Source organism: Haliotis rubra, unplaced genomic scaffold (assembly GCF_003918875.1).
Source record: "Haliotis rubra isolate DU_JTF1 unplaced genomic scaffold, ASM391887v1 Scf158, whole genome shotgun sequence".
NCBI lineage: Eukaryota > Metazoa > Mollusca > Gastropoda > Lepetellida > Haliotidae > Haliotis > Haliotis rubra.
In genome coordinates, this window is record NW_025765536.1 from 1,034,007 (window position 1) to 1,055,062 (window position 21,056).

At 37.5% G+C, this 21,056-nt stretch overlaps 1 protein-coding gene across 1 annotated transcript in view; it reads left to right on the forward strand.

Moving 5' to 3' along the window:
- The first annotated feature begins 834 nt into the window (after positions 1–834).
- The window catches only part of LOC124271161 (serine protease 23-like), a 33,227-nt gene continuing 13,005 nt past the window's right edge, over positions 835–21,056 (forward strand). Inside the window, exon 1 of the mRNA XM_046706234.1 lies at positions 835–1,323. The gene's annotated coding sequence lies outside the window, so the exon portion shown is untranslated. The remainder of the gene's footprint in view (positions 1,324–21,056) is intronic.

Genomic DNA, 21,056 nt, shown 5'->3' on the forward strand with positions numbered 1-21,056 from the left:
TGGGGCGGTTGATAGAGATGGATTTTTCAATGGTTCCGTAATTGACCTAGCCAGATTTGAAAAGGAAGATACTTCATTTCTTCACTTTGTTGACAAACCAAATCTTGAATCTTCACATGGAACGACAGTACATGTTCTTTTGTCTCATCTTTGACATTATTGAAACTCCGACAAAACGCCCTCGCCTACTTACGTTTGTCTTAATACCATGCCGATCACAGGACAAAGAAGAACTCCATAGCAACGGCTGAAAACAAAGTTAATTACAAAGTTAGAAGGCGGCAGTCGTCGCTGAAGTGTGTGATATTTTCTATGACAACAATGCAGTAGGTTATTACATGTCAACCCTCCTCTCAAATTGGCGCTCTGCCCCTCCCTGTCTGATCGACTGGCTCCTCCCAAATACTCCCTGAGCGTCGGCATGCGGGCTTGTCTTGTTCCTTCCCGCCCACGACTAACAGCCGTTAGACTGACGACAGACTGAGCCAAAGCCCGAGTAGTTTATTTCCATCCCAACAGATAGACTTCAATCATCGAGTGTGTGCTGGGCCCGTTACTGCATTCCCAAACAGTGTTGACAATAAAATATGGCGTCATGAATGAAGTCACGTGACTGGAGGTACCCACTGCCCATGCAGCAACAAGTTCGCTAAGTAGCAATCGTTCAATAACGTGACTTGTTACAGACGATGCCAATTATTGGCAATATATGCGCGTTTTTGTGTGTACTAGCCTGTCTGTGGCGAGGTTGGTAGTGGGTGGGCGGCGGCAGGCTGAACCTGCTTCAAGCGATAAACAGCACCGATCATCCATTGTCAGATCAACTCGCTCATGGAACCGTAGATGTTAATAAATCGGTCAGGACATAAAGTCACCTATGAATGTATTACGAATGTAAATTTGTTGTAAAGTAGTTAGTATAGAGCTTACATGATGACTTTGTTCAGTACGTGAGATTACACCTCAGGGCGGGGTGAACCTATTTCTCCACCATCAGTGACCGGGAGAGATTGTGACGTAGTTGTCCTGCCCATTGTCGGTGCTTTACAAATCTTGACATCCAACTTGTCACCACTTGAATGGAAGAGCCAGTGACCGGAACGCCGAGCTGAGACAGGGTTGTTATAATCCAGTAACATCAATCCTGGTTTATAATCATTGGCCGGAGAGAAACACTTCTGGTCTGACGGACGGACGGACATGTGGACGGGCCATGCCGCCGGTTACCTGTAAATATGAAGTTAGCAAGTTTGTGGTGCTATCCCCGAGAGAGTAGGCAGAAGTTGAACACCACGGAGAGAACAAGACGCGCTCATCTCTCAGGTAAGACGTGCATACAACATTGCATACAAATAATGGGATTAGTAGGCATTGCAGATCCACAACACAACCCGTAACATCCGATCTATGTCAAAATAATTGGAGCTATGTGCAAGTTAACTTCTGTTTCACCTGATATGTGTGATCATGCATGTAATTCAAAATTATTTTTCGGATTATCTATATACATTTTATGTTCGTATGAAGAAATATTGAAAGCATGGGGTATTTTATTGGGATAATCGTAATGTCCAATTTGGTTCCGACAGTCTTGTCTAATATAATATTGATTTGTAATATATTTTGTTAGCATTAAAGTATAAGTAAGTTATTTCGAATGCTTATTTACTACAACTTGTAAACGTTTGTGTTTGTCATAAAACTGTCATTCGTATATACATTATATTAAGTATTCAAAACTTTGAAGTATATAAGAAATTTAATCAAACACAGATGACAGGACAGTGTTCTTTGATTGTATTTCCATCAAAGTATAGTACTTTCACTTAATTAAATGCATGGTGGATATTAAATCTTTTATACACCCACTCAATCAGTATGCATTGATGTACTTCTAACTCCCATGTTACATGTCATTCGTTTATCGATATGGTTCCATTGTATAACAACATCAACGATCAACTATTCACCAGACAATAGCTGTATTTCTACTGAAGTCCACTGAATTGATTCAGTTGCATCCGTTCTCTGCTTGAAAACATGGCGTGATTTACCCTAATTCTTGTCTATAAGAACAAACTGGTCTCAAAGGGCCATTTGGGAATTCATATTTGCTTCCGAAGCTTCCGAAATGATAATTATATGACGATATTAAATGGCGTGTATGTACGACAACAATCTGTTAAAGTCAGGATGTATGGTATTCTTCCATACAGATAATGTATAAGACTAATCTTTACTGCTGAAGGATTCATTATTTTACAAAGGTGATTTGTACAACTGGAATGATGCCTTAAACCATTAAACGGATAATAGTACAGCCCTTCGTGCTCACACTAAGAACACAACCTACTTGGTTTCTGCGGCCTCCGCAACAAGCAGGACACGTGTAACACCGTGTATTCTGAAAATATGTAATGGTAGACGAAAAGAAACATACCGCCTGATTCGTCCTGTTTTTGATAAGAGTTAATGTGACACTTGTCTGCTACATGATACACAGTTGGTATGTATTTACTGTATGTGATAAAGATACCTGTGTTCCGTTACCCGTAGCTGCAGCAACAACTGTCACCATGTCCTTTGATCTCCCTACGTGTCCGCTCACTTCAGGTTAACTAGACCTATATTATACACGAGTGATGCACTTTTGTACACAATACATTATAACTTTCTAAATGGACGATATTGATGACTGTTCAGATTGACGCAAAGGTTTCACCTTCCGCAACGTTATTTTGTCCGTTGGGCGTACGCGTGTATTCTTCATGGTTCTCATGGACGCAACTTACTCGAACCCCGAAGGCGTCTTTCTGGGACATAAGTATTAAGTGTTGGATATATCACGGCTACGAAAATCATTTGACATGATGTTATAACCTTTCTTTCACGAACACGCATTTCTTTTGAGAATACTTAAATTTGTTGTTATGAATTTCATGAAGAAAAGGATAACTGTCTGTAGCAGATGTATTTTCTGGTTAGCCTGAACTAAGAGTTAAGTCATCATGAAAGCACCACGGGCCCATATATGTGCTGACTAATGCCGTTTGTCATTTATTGAAAAATAAAAATGCTTAAAATGTATGGCGTGACATCAACACAGAGTGGAAGCCTGGTGGCTGACACGCAGACTCTTCGCGCCTAAGAAGCAGGTTGGATTCTTCACATGTGTACATTGTATGAGGTCGTTTCTTGTCACCTGCCGGCCGTATAGTATTGGAATATTACTAAAAAGAACGAATAGTGCCACTGATCTATATTATATCATACATTCAAGATAACTTTGTTAACAAAATGTAATCTGGTTGAGGCTGCAAGTCCATCAAAATAGATTTCTGGAACATGATAATTACCTGGTAACCTGACATGATGGCTGTCATGGCGTATGTACTGGAAACAAGTGGTTCAGATTATCACTTCATTTAGAGAACGAGCGGGGATTGCATTGCCCCAAACAAGCACAGGTCCGCAGCGTAGAGGAGTGGCTCATACACTGCCTCTGGCTCATTTGAAACACTGAGACAGACTCACCAAAGCATATTGTGCTCCCTTGCAAATTGACACCTGGATGATAAAACTCAAACAGAAAGTAAGCCGTTTTAAACATTTAATGTGCTTCTATCCCTGAAAAGACATGGTATCAACAGATCCAGAATTAATTGTTTTATTAAGCCATATATAAATACCTGTAACGTTTTGTTTGAGAAACGGTAATCATTAAACAATGGACATGTGCCGGGCATATAGAACAGTATTTCAGTCCCGAACAAGGAACAAACGTATCACGTTCCATCTGGTGAAACGCGAGAGTGTAAGCAAATGATAATTATTGTTATACATGATTTCAAATGAAGCGTATTGTTTCATTGACTCAGCTGGACATTGCAATCTGGCCTCACCTGACTGGTGACACGCCTATGATATACAATACTTGCAACATAATTAAGTAGGATTAGATCTACTATTCCATCTGTAAAACCTTTTACATTTCCACCTACTTAGTACTTACAATTTAATGCTCCAGTGGGTACTAAACTTTCTTAACGTAAAATGCTCAGGTTTTGCGAGGAAATGTGATTATGCTAAAACCGTTTTTGCATAGCATAAAAAATTGTAGAGATTTCCTTCAAGCTGAAACTTAACGGATAATTGACTTAATACAAGCCTTTTTGTCATGGACTCCTTGTACATATACTCATTTGTGAAGTACAATAGCTGAAGAAGAACCCTGTACATGAATAACTTAGGCGTATCCTTTGTCGCATGAAAAGAAACAGTGTTTTAACGTCAGTATCCTAGCTGATTTATTGTGTTAATATCTTTTGTCACACACATCCTCCGTCACTAACTAGGAAGCTGTGATCGGCCTCGGATACTGAAATCATGATATATCCTTCCACGCACGATGTCTACTGCCAGAAATATTTATGTTGCATGGCTTCTCACTTATGACGTTTTCTTTGTATCAAACATAACCAGTCAGCAATCTTTCTAAGTACCAAGTCAGTATGGACATATGGCAACGATTTCGTGAAGATTTAGTTTCTCGGAAGGAAAAATAGCAACAAAGAGACCAATTGCGTGCTGAAACAGGAATATCACTTGACACATTCGGAAACAGTATAGCAGCTCGTTATAAACATCATTAGCAAACAAGATGAGTCTGAGGATGCTGGAATGCTAAACAGCCAGGGAGTGTGATGTTATATCCCCGTGTGGTGGTGCTTTCTTCATAGAATAAAAATAGTACCTGGTAATATTATAGTACTTTATCAGTTTCAAATTCATAAGTAAATGATCGAATGTCTTATATTTAGACACACCCCGTTGAAAACTATTACAAAGTCAATAATTTTCAGTTTCAAGTTTCAGAAATTAATGCTTCTACAAATTGGGTTTCCGTCTATTCACACCAATCACAACTTACAATCTTAAATCCGTGCTTGAGATTTTACTTCTGTCTTCAATATTGTAACTAGCTTAGACTAGAGTCCTTGTCTCTTGTCACCAATATGGGGGGCTCCCATGGCTTCTGTAAGGTATCTGGGCTATATTGCAGGACGATGACATTGTCCTATACTGTTGAAAATGGTCGTATTGAAAAAATTATTTGCTCTTCCAAATCTCTTGACGTCACAAAAAAGTATGGGTTTTTTTCATCATAGAATTTATTTATTTATTTACGAACAGCATTCTTTTTCTACAATTACCTATGCAGAAAATTACGTTTCGGGGGTTTTGATAGTCAAGGGAATGTATGACCTAGCACATAAGATTCGTGTGAAGAACACAAAACTATGTAAAGTGATAATATTCAGCTCTCAGGCAGTGTAAATACAAAGATAGAAACCTGGAGTAAAATAATCTTTATATATGAGTCATAGCAGCACAGGCGAATGATAAATACCAAGAGAACAAGAGAGAAACATGACGCTTCATATCTTATAATATAAGTTCGGGGAAAACAGTCTTTTACAGTTGGTTTTATCATTTTTTAACAGCTTCTCGTTGACAAAATTTAGGTTTTACATTGGGGGAAATGTGGATCTTCCGTTTCTTCATTTTCCACCTAAAAGTAGAGTGCATCTGTAGGGGCTGACCGATGTGTAATCGGTGCAAATTCATGTGCAGTTGAAGCATAAGTTCCGGTTTTCCCAAGTACTTGTCATGCAAAATAACATGTACAACATTTAAAATGAGTGTCCATCAAAGAAAGTGTTATATAGATGGTCCTTCAGTAATGTTTTCACACGTCACGCAGCATGAAGCATTTTCTTGAAACAGCAAACTGTCCAACAGTTGTCTCACTGTCCAGCTTGTCTACGGCTGTATACGACTGTCTACTATATTACTCACAATATACAGTTTTCCGATTTGTTTCGCTTCGGTATAAATGGATACGGTTTGTTGTATGGCAGCACGGTAATGGTTAGGATCAAATGTCGACGTTTACATGTTTTTGTCGTCAGTGGCTATTACATAACAAGGAATCTTTCATAACGCTGCCTCAATTTATGTGTTCGGGATATATTTGCAATAACATATATATTTTCTTTGTTATGAGAACTACATACTATCACTAAAAACAATAGTGCCCGCTCATCTAGCCTGCCAATATGTAAAATTACTCTTAGAAAGGGTCGCATGAATAAAAGTGAAAGAAGTGATGCCTGCCCATGTCTTTGCAATATACATTGTGGGTTCGTCTATACTGTTCCATCCGATGCACCTGTGACTGTTACGTCATGAAAACCGAGGAGTGTTAACATGTTGAATGTAATGTATAGATGTAAAGAATCAAGGATATCTAGGAAGGTTCAGTTCCATTCCGTTAAATTGCATAAAGCAATCATCGAGACATATTTTCAAGACTTTTACATGTCTCCGCTTATTTTGCCAAGTACATGTCACAGGTTATGTTCTGCTAAAATGGTTTCTCTCGGTATCCAAGTCGCATAGGTAGGTACAACTTTAGTTTTTCTACCAGTCCTTGTGTGCATAAACCCCTTGTAACTGATCCCAGAGACAAATAGATCTTGTGCTTTTAGTTCGAATTTATCGTAGTATGAATCTGTTAGTATGAATATGTATTCAATCCCGATACTTTTCAACCAATACTTTCCCTGCTTCTCAATGCCTACAATATGGTCATGCACGTCAACTATATCACTACAAACACGCTTACTACTGGGTTATGTTTGCTGGGGATGTTTTCACACGACATCTGTGTCATTTCGTTAATGACTATTGTCATGGTTACAAAGAAGTTTTACAATAATGCCAATTAAGTTATGGAGTGTTGAGTGTCCTTGGACGAACCCTACAGTATTTCCTTCAAATACGTTTAGACAAAACTAAAAGCATTTACTACGGAAAGGGATCCAACAAAGATCCCATTTCTTGACATTGACATTATGAAAATTGGCACCGAAGTGGATATTGACATATTCCAGAAAAACGCAGACACAAATCAGTACCACACGTTTGCCTCCTGTCATCCCAACGACACCAGAAAGAAGTTTACCTTCAGAGTTATGAAGACTAGTATGTGCTATTGTGTCTAGTTAGGAACCGTAATCTGAGGTTTGTCAATTAAAGGCGTACTAACTGATGGAGGGATACCACATATCGCTTATCGAAGATGGAATATCAAAACCAGTGCAAAGCGACTCAAGACTTAATAACAGTCACCTGGAAGAACGATAAAGACAATGAATCATATCCACATCGCCCACGAAATAAAATTATAATCCACAAATTAGAGACAAGTTGTAGTGTTTTAGTACAAGCCGAGAGAAACAAAACACGTTTTAATTCTGTTAACATTAAAAACCAGGAAAGGTCAGATTTTTATTCAAGTACTAAAACTTGGGAGGATTGGGAATATAAATTTCAACCGAGGCAACAGGGGCAAAGTTCAACATATCATGGACGGATGCTCAGCAACAATTAGAAACAAACGGATCTTTCCATGTTCGATCTAATTCGTTCTGCCAGAAACGCCACATATGTAAATACGAGGTGAACATACTGGACAAGGGAATATTCGCGAGCTTCAATCGGAACTCCTTTGTATGCCTTTAGTGTACATCTCGATACATGTGCTCGGGAAAAGAAAGTCAACGTTTATTCCTTCTATATCTTTCAGTTTTGCACAGTTTTGTTGCACAGTCCACATGTGCCGCCTCTCGTTGTTGATGTGTCTTAATAAAAGTAACTATCCTATGATGCCATAATCAGTGTAACCTCATTCTCTCTGATGATGCAAATGAAACAAGAAACGGAGCAGCTCTTCAGTGTTGTTTGATGTCTATACGTGTGTACGTTTATGTTCGTGTGTGTGATCGTACATGCTTGTGTGCAATTACGTCCTTTTGAGAATGTAATCTTTTCAATGTAACATGAATAGCCCAGAATAAGAATGCATGGACACACATATAAATGATCTGACTGACAATATCCCAGTGTAATCTTCGTGTCAGTCGGCAGCATGTTGCGACAAGCAATACTCGAGATCTGGTCCCATAGCGTCATTTAAGTTCATCATTTAAATATGATAGTTTAGTTTTATATGGGAGCTTCGTACGATTCTTGTGAGTCTTTGCGTTTGTGAATGTTGGATGATGTTCATACTGAAACCAGTGTTATACTGCTTACTAGAAACTGTCCCAAAACATGTAAATTAATGAATGTGAATTAATTATTTCACCATAAAGTATTATTTGTACACACAGTTTACCATATCAATGCAATCTCAATTGTATGAAATATGATAAAAAACTTTCCACAAGGACTCTTATACCATTATTTGGATACAGGTGACGGAGTATTGTGTAGGCTGGCGCCCGTGTGCGGGAGTGGTTTACCATGCTTTGAACAATAATCTATGTACAATGTGTCTGTACGAGCTGCAGGACTTTACACAAGTTTACTACTTTAGGAAACCCACATTGGTGCTGACAAACCAATCACCACGACCAGTATTAGTGTGAGTGAGTGAGTGCGTTTGGTTTTACGCCGCTTTTAGCAATATTCCAGCAATATCACGGCGGGGGACACCAGAAATGGGCTTCACACATTGTACCCATGTGGGGAATCGAACCCGGGTCGTCGGCGTGATGAGCGAACGCCTTAGCCATTAGGCTACCCCACCGCCCCGGTGGGTGAGTGAGTTTAGTTTTACTCTAGGTTACCCCACCGCCCCACGACCAGTATGAATCTGGGTTTCGAACTCAAGATTATCAAGAATAGTGGGCGCCTCAGGATACACATCGATGTGAAAATATATCCGATGTACTTCAAGCAACCGGATCAAGATGTGATTGTCGGCCATGATAGTGATAGAGTTAGAGGACTGCCCTCCTTCAGATGGATCGATCACATCCTATCTGATCTGATGTCTAGTTTCATGTTTAAGTGCGCGTTTATCCTAATCGTGATCTTGGTGACGATATTTTGAGGGTACACATTTCATTTGCACTGTCGCGAAATAGAAAATGTGCTCGATAAAAACCAGTGTATTCTTGACATTTCCACCATTCATATTGTACAGCTTGTGCAGGAAGAGAACTGATTTGTAAGAAAAACTCAGTGATAATCAACATACAAAGAAAACAATTTTTGAAAGAGTTTAGAATATTTGAAATGTATTCTTTAAAAAGCGATAACAATGTCACGCATATAAATGTCAACAGTGTAAGATGAATTCAAATGTATGTTTAGCTTATGATACTCTCACGTATCAAGTAGATATATAGATTTTAAAAACACGCCCACAAAGTACGACAAATCTATATCTTTCAGGTCTTCGATTGTGATATCCGTGATCAGTGACTAAATACGATAACGATAAAGGCAGTGACTAAATACGATAAAAGTAGTGACTAAATATGATAAAGGAAGTTAAAGAGAATTGGTTTAAGTTTATCATACGGATTATTGTATTTGCAGAATCGTACTCAATAGAAACATGTGAGACTGAAACACTAGGTTGAATATTATTTGGCTTGCTCAGCCTGCTGGTTGGTGACAACAATCCGAATGGTATGTTCATTTAATCCGCACAAACATTACTTAAATCATCCTCCAATGAGGGCTATTTCCGGAATATCGTGGGTAAATTGCATTTGTGTTTATTGGACATGCAATGTATTTATGATGTTCTTAAATACAAAGCAGAACTGGGATGTATTTTCCTGAATTCAGTTGGTCGCATTCTGATAGCGAAATGAATCTCAGTAACAGAAATGAAATAAGGGATTCGTATATATATCGTGTACAATTTAGGAAACATAAGTGATCTGAACAGACCAGAAGTCGAATGACTTTTGTATAGTAATGCACATTAAAGGAAATATGTGTTAATCAGGACGAAATGCATAACATTAACTTAAGCTTCCCTGCGATCAGAACGCAGTTGTCAAGCTTTGCCTGGAGCTTCATTATACTATTGAACGACGCAAAAACACTAGTTTCATTTATCACACAACACCCGATCAGTAGTTGTGATACATCAGACACACATAGTACTTTAAACTTTCACTCAAGCATCAACTCAAGTTTTTATATATTCGTTCTGCATATATAGACAGACTGACTGACTGACAGGTTTATTCGGTAATTTAGGCCGAAGGCCCATAATACATAATTTGACAAAAGTAAATACATACTGAGTAAAGCTGAGTATAGTTTATTATTAATTAATGTTATATTTATTTATTCCTTATACGGCTGACTAGTGAAAGATATTTACTCAATGATTTTAAAATATGGATATTGTCCGATGACAGTCGGATGAAGGTTTCAGTTGTCGGTGGTTGAGTCAAATGATTTGAGAAACAGTCAGATATATCTGCATGTATCTGGTATGTCAACGTTGACAGTAAAGGGTACGTAATAGTCATATTGGTATAAAAGCGAACGTGTCAGAACGTAAGCTTATAGTCAATGATGTGAGACATTGCCACCATTCGCGCAAACACCGGGGTATTGTGGCTTTGATTACTGATAGACAAAGTGTTGGCCCGGGTTCTAAAATACTCTCCAAACACATGGTTCACGCCTTATCCACATAATTAACATAAGCACGAAACTAGGCATAGTCTTAGATCGTAAGTTCAAATAATAGCAGTAGGACAGTGGCACATTATTTTGAGAATGATAAGAAAGGTCATCTTAATTAATGCTGAATACACTTGATTCAGCCCTTCGGGCGTGGCATATTAATATATAACTTACTGGTTAAGGCATTCTTCTGACATTTCAAAGTAAAAGATGGTGGTGGATAAAATATAAGTATCAGTCTTATCTGTGACACTTGTTTTTTAACGTATACTGCCGACTTGTGATTTTGACTTTCTTCCTCCTACGCTCAATAAATATTTTAAAACCACATTCTTTTCTTGCTGCTAGTTCATCTTTCATGTGTGGTTGAGTTGAGGTTTTGCAGGATGTATTGTTTTATAAGATTGAAAGAATATTATGGAGACTGTCAGGTAGGAATAAATGGGAATGATTGTTTTTCAGCATTATAAATTGGCCCAATCCATGATATCGTAAACCCATTTGGCTCAGCCTCAAAGGAGGTGAATCGATTCCTGCTCTATAACGGTCATTTTAAGAATACTTTAGTGTTTATGATGAATAGTAAGAAAAGATGTTGGTGATATGTGCTGTTTTACGGTACGCGCGACCTCCGCACTGTAAGGCGAAGTGAATATCACATACGTATGTACTGAGTCTGATAAAAACTGAACACTTGCACTTAAAACAAAATGGTTTTGCTTCTTGAAGACCTGAAAGCACGATAAAGATATATTTCAACGAAGTGGGTTTATAATGCAGTTTATATTGCACGTGAACCCGAGGCTTGTCGGTCCCTAATAGTACAGGGGCTGTGGGGTAGCCTAGTGGTTAAAGCGGTGGCTCGACACGCTGAAGACTCAGGTTCGATTCCCCACATGGGTGCCATGTGTGAAACCCATTTCTGTTGTCCCCGCTGTGATATTGCTAGAATATTTCTTAAAACGGCGTAACACTAAACTCACTCACACTCAGGGTTCATGTGATCCATTCTATCACTGAAATGAAAATAGATCAATGAAAATAGATTACACGCCTTTCGAATCTCAACCAATATATGCTACCCGACCCATGACTTTGTGCACAATAATAAGCTCTTCCAAACAGCATTGTCACTTCAGGAACACTACCTAGGGAATATTGACACCCAAATATCAAAGTAAATCCCGTGCATGGTTTCCCCATATAACCAGATGCTCCCGCTGTTTCTGGTGAACAATGCCTAGCCTTGCCTATGTTTGTGTCGGGTGCCACAGGTGGAGCAGGATACGCTTACCTCTTAGTGAACACTTGGTATCATCAGAATGTGACAGTGACTCATAAAGCCATGCCTGTAATACAGTCGATACAATCGACTCTGCTTTAAGATAGATAAGATAATTCGTTATTGTCCCAAGGGAAATTTGTCTTGCATCGTACGTTCTCCAGTTTTTCATTCATAAAGCAGTCATGCATAACATTGCAATTGGTAATCATGAAATAATAAGGATATAAATACATCAATTTAGTCCACAAACATAGATATTGAATAGAATTTTGACAATAAAAAGACAAGTCATTCACAGAATTTGTTGTTAATGCATCTAACACTAGCTGGAACAAATGAGTGGCGAACCCTGTTCTAAAAGTCGGCATACGCAGCCTGCGTCCAGAAGGTAATGATGAATATTCAGAAAAGAGTATGTGAGTAGGATCACTTAAAATTTTGTTTGCCTTTTTTGAAATTTGCTCTGTAACTAAGTTCTGATTCCCTAATAAGGCCTACCAATGCAGCATCATCCGCGAATTTGACTGTAAAACATATTTCTGTGTTGGTTACACAGTCATTGGTGTACAATATAAACAAAATTGGTGAAATAACGCAACCTTGTGGAGCGCCAGTTGATGTGTTTATAATTGATGATTTCACATTATTAACCTGTACAAATTGTTGTCTGTTAACTAGAAATGAATTAATCCATTTAATGATGTTAGAATTAACATTCGTTTTGAAAAGTTTCTCAATTAACAAATGAGGTTGAATAGTATTAAAGGCAGATGAAAAATCAACAAACATTATTCTCACATAAGTACCATAGCTTTCTAAATGCTTATAGACATTGTTTAACAGAGTGATTGTTGCATCATCTACCCCACGCCTTGTTCTGTATGCAAATTGTAAAGGGTCAAGAACATGGCTGACTCCTTTCAACAATGAGATCTTAACAATACGTTCCAAACATTTCATGGCAATAGAGGTTAGGGCCACTGGTCTGAAGTCATTATTAACAGAGGGATTTTTCCTTTTTGGCAATGGAATAATTTTAGAGGTTTTCCAAAGAATGGGAACACTATGAGAATTAATTTATATCTGAAATAGCTTTTTGAAAAATAACAGCCAGTTGCACTCTATATTCCTTAAGAACAATCCCTAGCAAGTTATCATACCCACAACATTTATGTTTCAGCAGATACTTCCTGCTGCTATGCAAAAGGTTTAATCGCTGCTATTTTCGGAACTAAACATACCAAGCTGTCAGTCGTCACCAGACTGTAATTAATATCATGGTGGGGGTCGGGGCGGTGGGATAGCCTTGTGGTTAAAGCGTTCGCTCGCCAAGCCGAAGGCATGGTTGCGATTCCCCACATGGCTACAATGTGTGAAGCCCATTTCTGGTGTCCCCCGCCGTGATATTGCTGGAATATTGCTAAAAGCGGCATTAAATTAATTTCACTCACTCATGGTAGCTGTCCAAGGTAAGAATGTCCCCAGACTCCTCGTAACGGGTGACTGATCGATGGCCTGTTGACTTTGCAACTGCATGTCATCGTATCCTTACGATATTTGATGCTGTTCATCATACACACTAGACATGATTACTCAGGGGCGTAGGAACGGGGGTGGGGGTGGGTGTAAGCCCCGCCCCCTCTCCTTTTTTTCCAAGACGAAACCATATCTACCTTACCATAACTACAATTTCATTTTGATTTTCAATACTTTTCATAAATTAGCACCCCCTCTCTGAAAACCGTTCCTACCTCCCTGTTACTTACAGGTCGGAATATTGCTTAGTGGGGCGGGAAGCCACGGACGTCAATAATTAAGGAAATGGTGGTTGTTATGTAAGAATTACCAAATGAGTCTACCCGCGATGATCCTGGTTAGAATTGGTCTCCAGGAACCCATGCTTGTCGTAAGAGGCGATTACTGTAGTCAGGCTTGTTGACTTGGTTGACACATGTAATCTTATCCTGATTGTGTAGATCGATGTTCATGATGTCAGTCCGTGGATTCTCTAGTGCAGACTCGATTGTTGCGAGTGCGGCGTTAAACAACATGCAAACAAACCATCAAAAGAAGCAATAGATATCTGCAAAACCATTGTTGAAAAAGAGTTGTTTTCCATGACATGGCAATCAATTGTTGATACAAATAAACTTGATGCGGTACACGTACTTGACATTTGAAGAATTCTTATTGTTCCCCTTTGGCATGTGAAACAGTCATTACATGAATTCAATGAACATCGTTATCACAAATTGGTCTCCTACAAATAGAACATAGTAGTCTCTAGTCACTGAAACAACCAATACCTGCAATACTCCTAATGGTCATAATAATGATAATAATAATAATCTGTACCGAACCCTCTCTGCTGCATTTTAATCTTAATCTGTAAAACATACCACTAATAATGATACTCATGATGAAAGCAAGGAATTCCACACATATTTTAAGCGCATCAAGGATGCTGGACAGGATATGTACAATTAAATTCCCTGATTTGTGGATATATTGTTTGTGAAGACTGGATTCCAAATGATTGAGGTTCTACGTTACCAATATTTACTAAAACGGTTATGCTCAAGTTCTTCTAAGATATCTGCGGAGCGAGCATGACGTTTCTTGCTTTTCACACACCCACGTGTACAGAAGGTAAATATAACCACGTGGCATATCTTTTTACAATAATAACAATCTCTATTTATAATGCACTGAAATAGTAGATGTGGCACATTTACAAATGCGAACAGGACTGCGACGTGCGCTCAAGTTGGTAAGCTATATTTGATATAGTTCGAACTTTTCACTGCTATGAGGTTCCGATAAAGAGGGGGGCTATGTCGTTTTCGTCTAAGAGAACATTTCTTTTCAGATTTTATATCCATGTACATAACTGTGCGAACGTAACGAGTGTTTTATTAGGTTCTTGAGAGGCATATAGAAGTTGGTATTCAAGTTTAAAACAAAATATTATGGATGTCAACTTCTTTCTATATTGTATACACGTTTCTGGGACTTTCCTTGCCCACTCGTCAGGTAAATGACGAAGGGGCAAGGAAAAGCCCAGAAACGTTGTGTAGACAATACAAAGACGTTGACATCCATAATATTTTGTCTTATACGAGTATTTTATTTGTCAAAACGGTGCATTGATACGAAGGTTTTTGCCAGTTTGTGTCTAAGCATCACTGACTTTTATCGTGAGTCTTTGATTCATATATCTGATGTTGATACTGTTTTGACAATCGTCGACTTAATATATGTTCAACAATACAGTTACACCCAGTAACTGTGGCTAGTTTAACTTATCATGCACTTTCCTTTACCCACAGCGCTTGAGTTTATCATATATTGCGCTGTAACAATGTCCCTGACACCGTCGCTCTTGTAATGAGGAAGTGTGATTATTGGTGGTGAAATCGATTTGTTCTCTCGTCGAGCGATCGTCAGGCTGCCCTATGGCTATATTGTCGGAATACTGCTTAGGGGATGTAAATCGTTAATCCTATGAACAAACAACCTGTAGGTACACTTACGTCGCATGCGTCCATGTGATGTAAAGTTTTAGTAACACACCCTCTCCTGTATTTTGTGACTCCTATCTGTTCTCTAAAAGGACCAGGTATTGATGGTAAGAATCGTTGACCTTGGCACGTGTCAAGTCCTGTTCACCAACAAAAGACATCTTGTAAAGAACAATAAATCGAAATGTCATTAACCTGAGGCTCATTATTTCCCTACGAAATCGCATACAGCACACAGCGTGTGGGAGTCCCAATCCCTTCCTGCTCCAACCTTTACCCAAGGGCATTAGTCCAAAGCATTGCCAGAGTCTACAACTGAAAGTTAAGATAGCCTCCAAGGCTCCCTCTCCTTGTTTAACGACTAATAGTGAAATATCTGTCGCTGCCGGACCGACAATTAGTTCCGAAATTCTGCACAAGCGCTATCGTACTGGAAGGCATTTATCTGTAGTGTTTAATCCGTATTTGCCGTGCCGAGCTGCATAGTGGTATTTTCTTGTGCGTCTGTGTCTAAAAGGAATTTTCCACTGGTCTTTTCTTCTATTTGGAACTTGTTAAGCAACGTCAAATGATATACGTTATTGGTTTTTATGACAAACAAATTTTCTTCCCTGTCAATTGAAAACATTTTATTATTGTCGGTACTACAGTTTATAAGAGACAAACACACGTTGTTATATTGCCACCCTTTGTGCTATACATACCAGTGGCGAAAGTGATGACAGATCCAAGTGCACCCACCTTCATGTTTCATGTGGCATAGTCCACGAAAAATACAATACTTTGTGACACTGACATTCGAGCGATTGGCATTATGATGCACGGCCTTCCACCATCTAAAGGTTTTGTGCTGGAGGCAAAGTGATGATTCTATCTCGCGAACACCTGCTGTCGTTAGATCTCTATAGTAACTGTGTCAATACATCCCATGAACACCTGGTGTTGTGCCATGAAGAGGACATCCTGCTGGTCCATCTCTAACAAACGATACTTTCATCTAAGTAGAAAATATAAACTTACATTTACGTAGGAACAGACGATACTTTCATCTGAGTAAAAAATAAAAACCTTACATTTACGTACGTCATCTGAGTAGAAAACATATATTTAGATACTTGCAGACGATACTTTCATCTATGTTTAAAGACGTTAAAACATATAGTTAGATACTTGTAGACAATACTTTCATCTATGTTTAAAGACGATAAAAACATTTATTTAGATACTTTTAGACTATACTTTCATCTGAGTAGAAAACATATATTTAGATACTTGTAGACGATACTTTCATCTGAGTAGAAAACATATATTTAGATACTTGTAGACGATACTTTCATCTGAGTAGAAAACATATATTTAGATACTTGTAGACGATACTTTAATCTGAGTAGAAAACATATATTTAGATACTTGTAGACGATACTTTCATCTGAGTAGAAAACATATATTTAGATACTTGTAGACGATACTTTCATCTGAGTAGAAAACATATTTAGATACTTGTAGACTATACTTTCATCTGAGTAGAAAACATATATTTAGATACTTGTAGACGATACTTTAATCTATGTTTAAAGACGATAAAAACATATATTTAGATACTTGTAGACAATACTTTCATCTATGTTTAAAGACGATATAAACACATATTTAGATACTTGTAGACAATACTACCACCTATGTTTAAAGACGATATAAACATATACATTTAGTTAGATACTTGTAGACAATACTTTCATCTGAGTAGAAAACATATATTTAGATACTTGTAGACGATACTTTCATCTGAGTAGAAAACATATATTTAGATACTTGTAGACGATACTTTCATCTGAGTAGAAAACATATATTTAGATACTTGTAGACGATACTTTCATCTGAGTAGAAAACATATTTAGATACTTGTAGACTATACTTTCATCTGAGTAGAAAACATATATTTAGATACTTTTAGAACGATACTTTCATCTGAGTAGAAAACATATATTTAGATACTTGTAGACGATACTTTCATCTGAGTAGAAAACATATATTTAGATACTTGTAGACGATACTTTAATCTGAGTAGAAAACATATATTTAGATACTTGTAGACGATACTTTCATCTGAGTAGAAAACATATATTTAGATACTTGTAGACGATACTTTCATCTGAGTAGAAAACATATATTTTAGATACTTGTAGACAATACTTTCATCTGAGTAGAAAACATAAACCATCGGGCAAAATAAAGGATAGGTTTTTCAAATTCTTAAGAAGTGAGCGTTTTTGAGAAAACCAAATGTGAATTGTTCTAGACATGACTGCATACGTTCCAAAAGTATTGTACATATCAAAGAAACGCATCTTGTGGTGCTGGAGGTCTAAAACGCAGAAAAAGTGTGAATCGTGGTTAAGTTCAATTCCATGAAATGCACGCGCAGAAATGGGGTTTAAATGGGGTTGCCGAATGCTGCAGTATCACAGCAAGTGAAAACACGCAACAGGAATGCCACGATTGACCCACGAAGAAAGAGAGAGAGCCATTGGAATGGCTGAAATGGGAGCTACCCAAGCTCTTATTGCCAGAACGTTCCGCTGCACACCATTGACAGTGTCCAGGCTTTTACAACGGTACAGGCAGACTTGTCGGACCCAAGACAGACCCCGGAGTGGAAAACCACGTGTCACAACGCCGCAAGAAGACCGCCACATTCGGACGATTCACCTGCGCAACCGTTTTGTGACAGCAACGGCAACAGCGAAAACGGCACTGGGTCATGGTATCAGTCGACGTACAGTGTCGAGAAGATTGCGTGCAGCGGGAATTCGGGCATACCGGCCCTTCCGTGGCATGGCCTTGACCCCTCAACATCGGCGTAATCGACTGCAGTGGGCACGACAAGTTTACAGGTGGCAAGTACGGAATTGGCGACGAGTCCTATTCACAGACGAAAGCCGCTTCGGCCTGTACCGTAATGATGGCAGACAGCGTGTGTACCGACGTCGTGGTGAACGTTTAGCACGTCCATGCATCCAAGAAGTTCATCCTTACGGTGGTGGTGGTGTGATGGTATGGGGCGGTATCTGTGGTGACGTAAAAACTCCATTGGTGCTGATAAATGGACATCTGAATGCACATCAGTACATTCAACAAGTTCTGCAGCCAGCTGTCTTGCCTTTCCTGCAAACTCAGCCACAGGGTGTCATATTCCAGCATGATAACGCGAGGCCCCACACAGCAAGAGCAACAATCAACGTCTTGCAGCAAAACAACGTTCATGTTCTGCCGTGGCCTGTCTGTTCTCCGGATATGAATCCCATTGAACACTTATGGGATCACTTGAACAGGCAAATCAGGGACCGCATACCCATTCCACATGACCGTCAAGAACTGGGACGTGCGCTCAGAGAGGAATGGAACCGCATACCTGCTGACGTCATTCGACGTTTGACCACGTCGATGAGGAGACGTGTCCGGGCCTGTATTGACGTGGCAGGAGGTCACACGCGTTATTAACAATGGTAGAGCTTCATGGTCGTGTACAGTGGTACAAACTGACTATAGAGTAAAAATGCATTCATCAAAATCTGTCCCCGGTACGTTTCATTCAAAGTTATGACTGATGTTGAAACAATCCAATGGTGTTTCTTTGTGTTGATTATTGTCTTTTGATGACTGGATAAAATCACCTTCACTTCACCAAGATATCGTCTTTCGTTTGTCTTTTAGTAATACTGAAAGGGGACCTATACTTTCTTTTGCCCGCTGGTTTATATTTAGATACTTGTAGACAATACTTTCATCTGAGTAGAAACATTTATTTAGATACTTGTAGACAATAATTTCATCTATGTTTAGAGACTATAAAAACATATATTTAGATACTTGTAGACGATAATTTCATCTATGTTTAAAGATGATAAAAACATATATTTAGATACTTGTAGACAATACTTTCACCTATGTTTAAAGACGATAAAAACATATAGTTAGATACTTGTAGACAATACTTCCATCAATGTTTAAAGACGATAAAAAATATAGTTAGATACTTGTAGACAATACTTTCATCTATGTTTAAAGACGATAAAAACATATATTTAGATACTTGTTGACGATAATTTTATCTATATTTAAAGACGATAAAAAATATATTTAGATACTTGAAGACAATACTTTCATCTATGTTTAAAGACGATAAAAACATATATTTAGATACTTGTAGACAATACTTTCATCTATATTTAAAGACGATAAAAAATATATTTAGATACTTGTAGACAATACTTCCATCAATGTTTAAAGACGATAAAAAATATAGTTAGATACTTGTAGACAATTCTTTCATCTATATTTAAAGACGATAAAAAATATATTTAGATACTTGAAGACAATACTTTCATCTATATTTAACGACGATAAAAACATATATTTAGATACTTGTAGACGATAATTTCATCTATGTTTAAAGACGATAAAAACATATATTTAGATACTTGTAGACACTACTTTCATCTATGTTTAAAGACGATAAAAACATATAGTTAGATACTTGTAGACAATACTTCCATCAATGTTTAAAGATGATAAAAAATATAGTTAGATACTTGTAGACAATACTTTCATCTATATTTAAAGACGATAAAAACATATATTTAGATTCTTGTAGACGATACTTCCACGTATGTTTAAAGATGATAAAAACATATATTTAGATACTTGTAGACAATACTTTCATCTATGTTTAAAACATACGAGATACTTGTAAACATATAGTTAGATAAAATACTTGTATACACTACTTTCATCTATGTTTAAAGACGATAAAAACATATAGTTAGATGCTTGTAGACTATACTTTCATCTATGTTTAAAGATGATAAAACATATAATGATAAAAACATATAGTTAGACACTTGTAGACGATACTTCTATCAATGTTTATAGATGATAAAAACATATATTTAGATACTTGTAGACAATACTTTCATCTATGTTTAAAAATGATAAAAGCATATAGTTAGATACTTGTAGACGATACTTTCATCTATGTTTAAAGACGATAAAAACATATAGTTAGATGCTTGTAGACTATACTTTCATCTATGTTTAAAGATGATAAAAACATATAGTTAGACACTTGTAGACGATACTTCCATCAATGTTTAAAGATGATAAAAACATATATTTAGATACTTGTAGACAATACTTTCATCTATGTTTAAAAATGATAAAAGCATATAGTTAGATACTTGTAGACGATACTTTCATCTATGTTTAAAGACGATAAAAACATATAGTTAGATGCTTGTAGACTATACTTTCATCTATGTTTAAAGATGATAAAAACATATAGTTAGACACTTGTAGACGATACTTCCATCAATGTTTAAAGATGATAAAAACATATATTTAGATACTTGTAGACAATACTTTCATCTATGTTTAAAAATGATAAAAGCATATAGTTAGATACTTGTAGACGATACTTTCATCTATGTTTAAAGACGATAAAAACATATAGTTAGATGCTTGTAGACTATACTTTCATCTATGTTTAAAGATGATAAAAACATATAGTTAGACACTTGTAGACGATCCTTCCATCAATGTTTAAAGATGATAAAAACATATATTTAGATACTTGTTGACAATACTTTCATCTATGTTTAAAAATGATAAAAGCATATAGTTAGATA